The sequence below is a fragment of the Myotis brandtii genome, unplaced genomic scaffold, assembly GCF_000412655.1.
Source record: "Myotis brandtii unplaced genomic scaffold, ASM41265v1 scaffold463, whole genome shotgun sequence".
NCBI lineage: Eukaryota > Metazoa > Chordata > Mammalia > Chiroptera > Vespertilionidae > Myotis > Myotis brandtii.
The window spans coordinates 1144209-1150137 of NW_005367694.1; the positions used below are offsets into that span (position 1 = coordinate 1144209).

At 64.1% G+C, this 5929-nt stretch overlaps 1 protein-coding gene across 1 annotated transcript in view; it reads right to left on the reverse strand.

The window, feature by feature from the left end:
- Positions 1-5929, reverse strand: part of PITPNM2 (phosphatidylinositol transfer protein, membrane-associated 2) — a 75854-nt gene that overhangs the window by 68022 nt on the left and 1903 nt on the right. The window contains 1 exon segment of the mRNA XM_014547022.1: positions 4718-4819. The gene's annotated coding sequence lies outside the window, so the exon portion shown is untranslated.

The following is a 5929-nucleotide window of genomic DNA, read 5'->3' on the forward strand; positions in this document are numbered from 1 at the left end:
TCCTCTCCCTCCCTCGTGCTGCCCGCCCGCCCGCCCGCCGCCCCTGGGGCTTCTCAATCGTGTCTATATTTATCCCCGAAGCCGTTGGGATCACGGCGGGGCCAGAAATAGCCTTGGAGACATTTCACGTGAAGATGACAGACAGGTCCCCAGCGCCTGGCAGGCCTCACCCCTGCACCTGCCGCCTGGCACTGGGTAACGGGGAACAGCTGGATGGGGCTGGGAAGGCGCCGGAGCCAGATGGGAACAATGTAATCCCTCTCCCCCCTCTGGCCCCGGCCTCTGTAGTGACGCAGCTGACAAGTCCAAGACATGTGTGCCAGCTGCCGGCTGCGGGGACGCGGGAGGGAACATGGTCGCCTGAGGGCGCCGGCCTGCTCATCGGCTGGGAGACAGAGCAGAGACTCAAGGGGAGCGGGCACGAGGCGCCCCGATTCCCGGGCACACGCTCACAAAAGCAGGTCACTGGCACCGAGGCTGAGCCCCTGGGGGAGGCGCAGGGCGCGGCGGACGTGCACACTCGGCCTCCGCTTACCTGGCCACTTCCCACCTCCTGGAAGGACGGACGACCCGGAGGTAACCTGGCCGGTCAGGGACCTTAGGGGACCGGGTGCCAGTCCTGCTCCTCAGTGGCCTGGACGGGAGCTCCCCGTCTGGGAGGGGCAGACACTTATTAGAGCAGCTGGTGCATTAGTGGAGGGAGGCACAGGGTGCAGCTGGAGCCAAGAGAAGGCAGCAGCTGACTGCCTCATGGGGCAGATTTCACAGACAATGGGCCATTTCTGTGGGGCTTTGAAGGATGTGTAGGAGTTTACCAGGAGCAAAGGGGGGAAAGCTCTGGACACTATCTCCAGGAATCAGAGGGACTGTTCTGGGCAGGCTCATGGCTCAGGAAGTGTGAGGAGGAACCAAGCAACGAAATGACCCCGGGAACACTCATGGGCCCGGGGCCCGGGAGGTGGGGGCATCCGCTCATCGCCCTTGCTTCCCGGTGCCGCCTCGCCAGGCGAGATGAGGTTATAGACGCGGCTCCGTGAGTGCACATCCAGGAGAAAGAACCGGGGAAAGGCAGACATGGGGGCAGAGGGAGCGGAAGGGGGGGCGGGGACAGGACCTGCCAGTGGGCAGAGTTCCAGAGGAGCCCCATCCAACCACCTTGAGACTGCGCCACCCCCGTGTGGCCTCGCAAAGGCTGGACCCTGCCAAGCCCGGAGTGCGTGCAAGTGTGCTGGCTGGGCACCCTCGAGCCAGGCGTGCGAACCCCACACGTGCCCAGGGCAGGGACCAGAAACAAGGGCAGAGACACACAGCTCCCGCACCCGGATGAAAACGAGGGATGCTCTCGGACGAGTGCGCCACCTAAGCCAACACGCCAGCCCAGGGAGCGGGCGCGGAGGCTCCTGAGAAGGGACACAGAAGGGCCGGTTCCTCAGAGGCGAAGGGAGGCCCTGAGCGTGTGAAGAAGGGGGAGCCCACCTCCTACTCCGAGTCTCACGTCATCAGAAAAAGAACTGTGGCCAGGAGAGGTCAGGGGGGCTGGGGGAGCAGGGGACCAGCTCCACGCCGGACGGCCCTCCGCATGCGGCCCCTGGGCTGGCTGCAGGATGGAGCCTGCCCTTCATCACAGCCCGGAACCCAAGGGACCGCCGGCCGCTCTCCCTGGGCCCAGCGCCTGAGGAGGGAGTCGGGCTCGCAGGGGAAGGACTCGCCCACAGACAAGGGGCTGGGATGGAAAGTGTGTGTCAGCGGCCGCTGTGGTCTGAGGTCCTGCCCGAGCCACCGGCTCTTCCTCCCCGGGAGACAGCGACCTTGAGACAGTGACCTTGAGGAGGCAATGGCAGGAAACGCCCCTCCCTGCGAGGGCTGGGGAGTCAGGAAGGAAGTGACCCCTCTGAGCCTCGGAACCTCCCCACGGCAAAGCCAGACGCTCTGCTCACCGTCCTCGGCTGGGGGAGCCCCTCTTTGAGGCAGACCCTCTCGGTGGGAGGAGTGACTGTGGGCAGCGGGTGGAGCTGAGAAAGGAACCCCAAGCGTCCGGCCCTGCACCCCCACCCACCTCGGGAAGGAAGGGCTCTGAGCTGCATCGGAGCAAGAACCCCCTCAGCCTCCCCTCCCTCGGCCTCTCCTCCCTCAGCCCTGCAGAGGCGATGGGAGAAGTCCCGTTCTCAGCCTCTCTCCGCTGCGCGAGTCTCGCTATCAGGGCCCTGCACGGCCCCCACCTCCTAGGAGGAGCTCAGAGGCATTTCGGGGTGACCCTGACTCCCCCACTGGGGCCCGCCGTGTTCCGGGTCCGGGTAGAGGTGAGAAGAGGGAAGCCGGGACTCTGGAACAGCCTAGGCAAAGCGCAGAGGTGAGAGCGGAGAGGGCGCTGGGCCCGCCCCAGGCATCGCAGGCAGGGACTTCTGTGGGTTGGTCCACAGCTGCGTCCCAGCACCTGGAACCCCCTGGCAGGTACTGAGGAGCCACGAGCATCTGCTGCGTAAGCAAGTGAGCTGAGGATTCTAGGTGAGGACCCCTCCCTCCCCAGGAAGATGGGCGGTGAGGCCGCCCTCTGTGCCCGGGCCCCAGATCCCGGGAGGCCGCTGCTGAGGAGGAAAGGACACCGCCCCCCCTACAGAAGAGGGAGCCGGACGCAAAGGCTCAGCAGGAGGAGGCCCTCGGAGCAACAGGCCGGGGCTCAGGCCGGGGGCAGAGAAGTGCTCACCGCCCCCCAGGGACAGCAGGTGCCCGGGAGGGGCTGAGGCTTGGTGCCCAGCCAGCCGCCCCCGCACCGCCCCTCTCAGCCGAGACACCACCTTGGGGAGTAAATTAAAACGAACGCAAAAGTACAAGGCGGCCCCCTCCCTCCTCAGCACCCGGAGGCCTTTTTGCGGCAACTGGAAAGAATGAGCAGTTAGAGATGCAGACTGCCTTCCGTGCCAGCGGGAACAGGCGGTGAGCAGGGCGGAGAGAGGCCCCGGGAGGGTGGGGAACCAGAGCGGGAACCGGACCCACCTGGAGCCCGACCAGCAGGAAGGCTGGCCCGCCCCCCCACACACACAGGGGAGTCCGGGCTGGGCCCCCCCACTCCCCCCCCCCACACACACACTGGGGAGTCCGGGCTGGGTCAGCAAACCAGGCCACGCGCATCTGCATCTAGTTCTGGGGGCGTCCCGAGCCCAGCGCTGACCCCTGTGTGACCCCGAGCCACGTGCTTGGCATCTCTGAGCCTCCACTTCCTTGTGTGAAACGGGACCGTCATGGCTCCTGCCTGGGGTGCTGTGCGCTCGGCCCAGCCAGCGTGTCCCCACCCCGCCTCAGCGCCCTGCTGGTTCGTTTCCCAGCGTGGATCCCCCTTCGGGGTCCCCAATCCAGCCGGTCAGCGCACGGGGAGAAGGTTCCTCGGAGTTTAGGAAGGAAAACTATCGCCCTCGCTGTTCTGCCCGCCCACGGCCCTGGGGTGACGACGGGGGCCAGGGCGAGGCCTGTGATGAGACGCAGGAGGTGAGACGGACCCGGATGGACGAGGGGCCCAGGGGACCGGGGCTCCTGCTCTTCCCTCGGGGCAGAGGGAGAGAAAGAGCAGCTAAGCCCCCGAGATCCCACCTCTAGTCCTGAGGCCCCGGGACTCCCAGGGGACCTCTGCCTCGTCCCCCCAGCTCCTCATCTAGGGAGCTGGTCATGTGAAAACACGCACGGCCTTTCCGTGTCGCCGACCACGCCTGCCACGCTCGGTCACAGCCAGCTCCCGCCCACGGCGGAGGTCGGGGAGCCCCCACCCCTGTCCTGTCCCGTTGGCTGGGGTGGGGAGGCGAGGCTGAGCCAGGGGAGCAGAGGGGAGCAGCGAGGCCCCCAGCGCCCTGGACGGAGCAGAGACGGGTTTGGTGGAATGTGGAAGCGACCAGACCTTCCTACTGGATACGAGACGCCTTAATGAGCCAAGTAGTTAGGAGTCATCTTCATTACGCGCGGGTTCAGAGCAGAGTGTCTCTGCCAAATTCTGAGCCAAGGAAGGAGTATTCCCTTTTTATATCCTTCTAGGGCAGCGGTTCTCAACCTGTGGGTCGCGACCCCTCTGGCGGTCGAACGACCCTTTCACAGGGGTCGCCTAGGACCATCCTGCATATCAGATATTTACATGACGACTCATAACAGTAGCAACATGACAGTTATGAAGTAGCAACGAAAATAATTTTATGGTTGGGTCACAACATGAGGAACTGTATTGAAAGGGCCAGAAGGTTGAGAACCACTGTTCTAGGTCTTTGTGTAAGTTATTTTTGCAGACAGCTTGTAACCTTGAGTATATATCATATCTAACAAACACCTGTCATATCTATACAGACAACTTGTAACCTTGAGTACATGTTATATCTAACGAACACCTGGCATGAGAGTATTATCAGTATCAGCGTATCAGCCCCTTCAGATGGCTAGCTTGCAAGGTCAGACAGTTAAGTTTATCTTTCCTATTATTTAAGCTAAAAAAAAACACAAAGTTATTTTACAGAATAAGAGACCGTCTAAAAATAACGGAGAATTTCAAACAGCAGTTTTACAAAGGAGGGATTATTATGCTTCACTATTTCGTGAGGAGCCGTCAGTATCTGCAAGGAGGCGGGTGGATGGATCCGCTCCACCCCATGGAAACCAGATAAAGTCAGATGCAGGAGGGAAGGAAGCACACAGCAACGGAGCCCGTGCACCCCCAACTCCACAGCCGGGGGGCGGTCCTTACCTGCAGGTCTGCCTGAGAAGGCTCCCTCGACGTCCCACGCCGACGGCTCGGCTGACTAGGCCCACAGAAGGGTGTCGGGGACCGGGACACGCGGCCAGCATCCTGCAGGGAGAGGCCGCGGTTAGGCGGTGAGACTCCTGGCCACTCGGACCCTCGGCACCAACCCCACTGGGAAACCGATGAAGCCGGGCGCGTCCTGAGCAACGCCAGGGCCTGGGGATGCGGGTGTGCCCCGAGTACAGGGCAGGGGACGCCGCGAACAGAGTATTCGTTTGGCCAAGGATGGGACCGTGGAGACGGCAGCCCACGACACTTCCCAGGGCTCCCGTGCTGGGGCGCGTGGCTCAGGGACCCTGGGCCCACACCTCCGGCACACATGGGCAGGAGGTGTCTGACTGCAAGAGGCCCAGCTCCCAGCGCTCGGCCTCAAACCTTAGGCTCCCCCACCGCCCCTCGGGGACTGCAGGGCTCAGGCTGCCTCGGGGCGGCAGGTGGAAGAGAGGGGGAAGCAGCCCAGTGTTGGAGTCAGCAGCTGGGGGGCCCAGGGCAGGTCACGGTCAGCATCGTGGGGTGAAGCCAATGACGGCCTCCCGCCTTCCCATCAGCCTCCTGCACCAGGCAGAGTGACCGCAGGCCCGGAGCAGAGGGGCACACAGCCAAGGAAAAGGCCCAGACGCGGGTCTCCAGGGAGTCCCGGTGTGATCAGCCTCCGACGGCAGGAGATCCACCGCCCGGGCTCCCGCGGAGACGCCGGGGCCCACGTCTGACCCTGTGCGAGCCCCTGTTCCTGTCCCAGGGAGCAGGCAGCCCCGGGAGGCCCTTCCTGGGACCAGGACCAGAAGGCAGCCGCCTTCGAGCTACAGGAGCAGGGATGGTTCCAGAAACTCCCAACTCCACAGCAACCTCCTCCAGGGCTGAGGCCAGCTACGGGGGATCTGGGGACCCGGCCGTGCCCGCCTGGGGCCAGCAGTCCCCACCAGGTGAGAGAGGAGGACCCTCCGCTGGCTGCAGACAGCAACGGCGATGAACTGCGAGCGAGGACAGACAGCGCAGTCCAGGGGAGGGAGAGTCTAATTGGGGAGGTGAGAGGAGGGAGGCGCAGCCGTGGGAGGTGTGGCTGTGAGCGTGCGGAGCATAGGGACGGCGTTCACAGGCCGCCCACCGCCCAGCGCAGCCCACACGCCCACTCCCGGGAGCCACTGCCACTGCTGC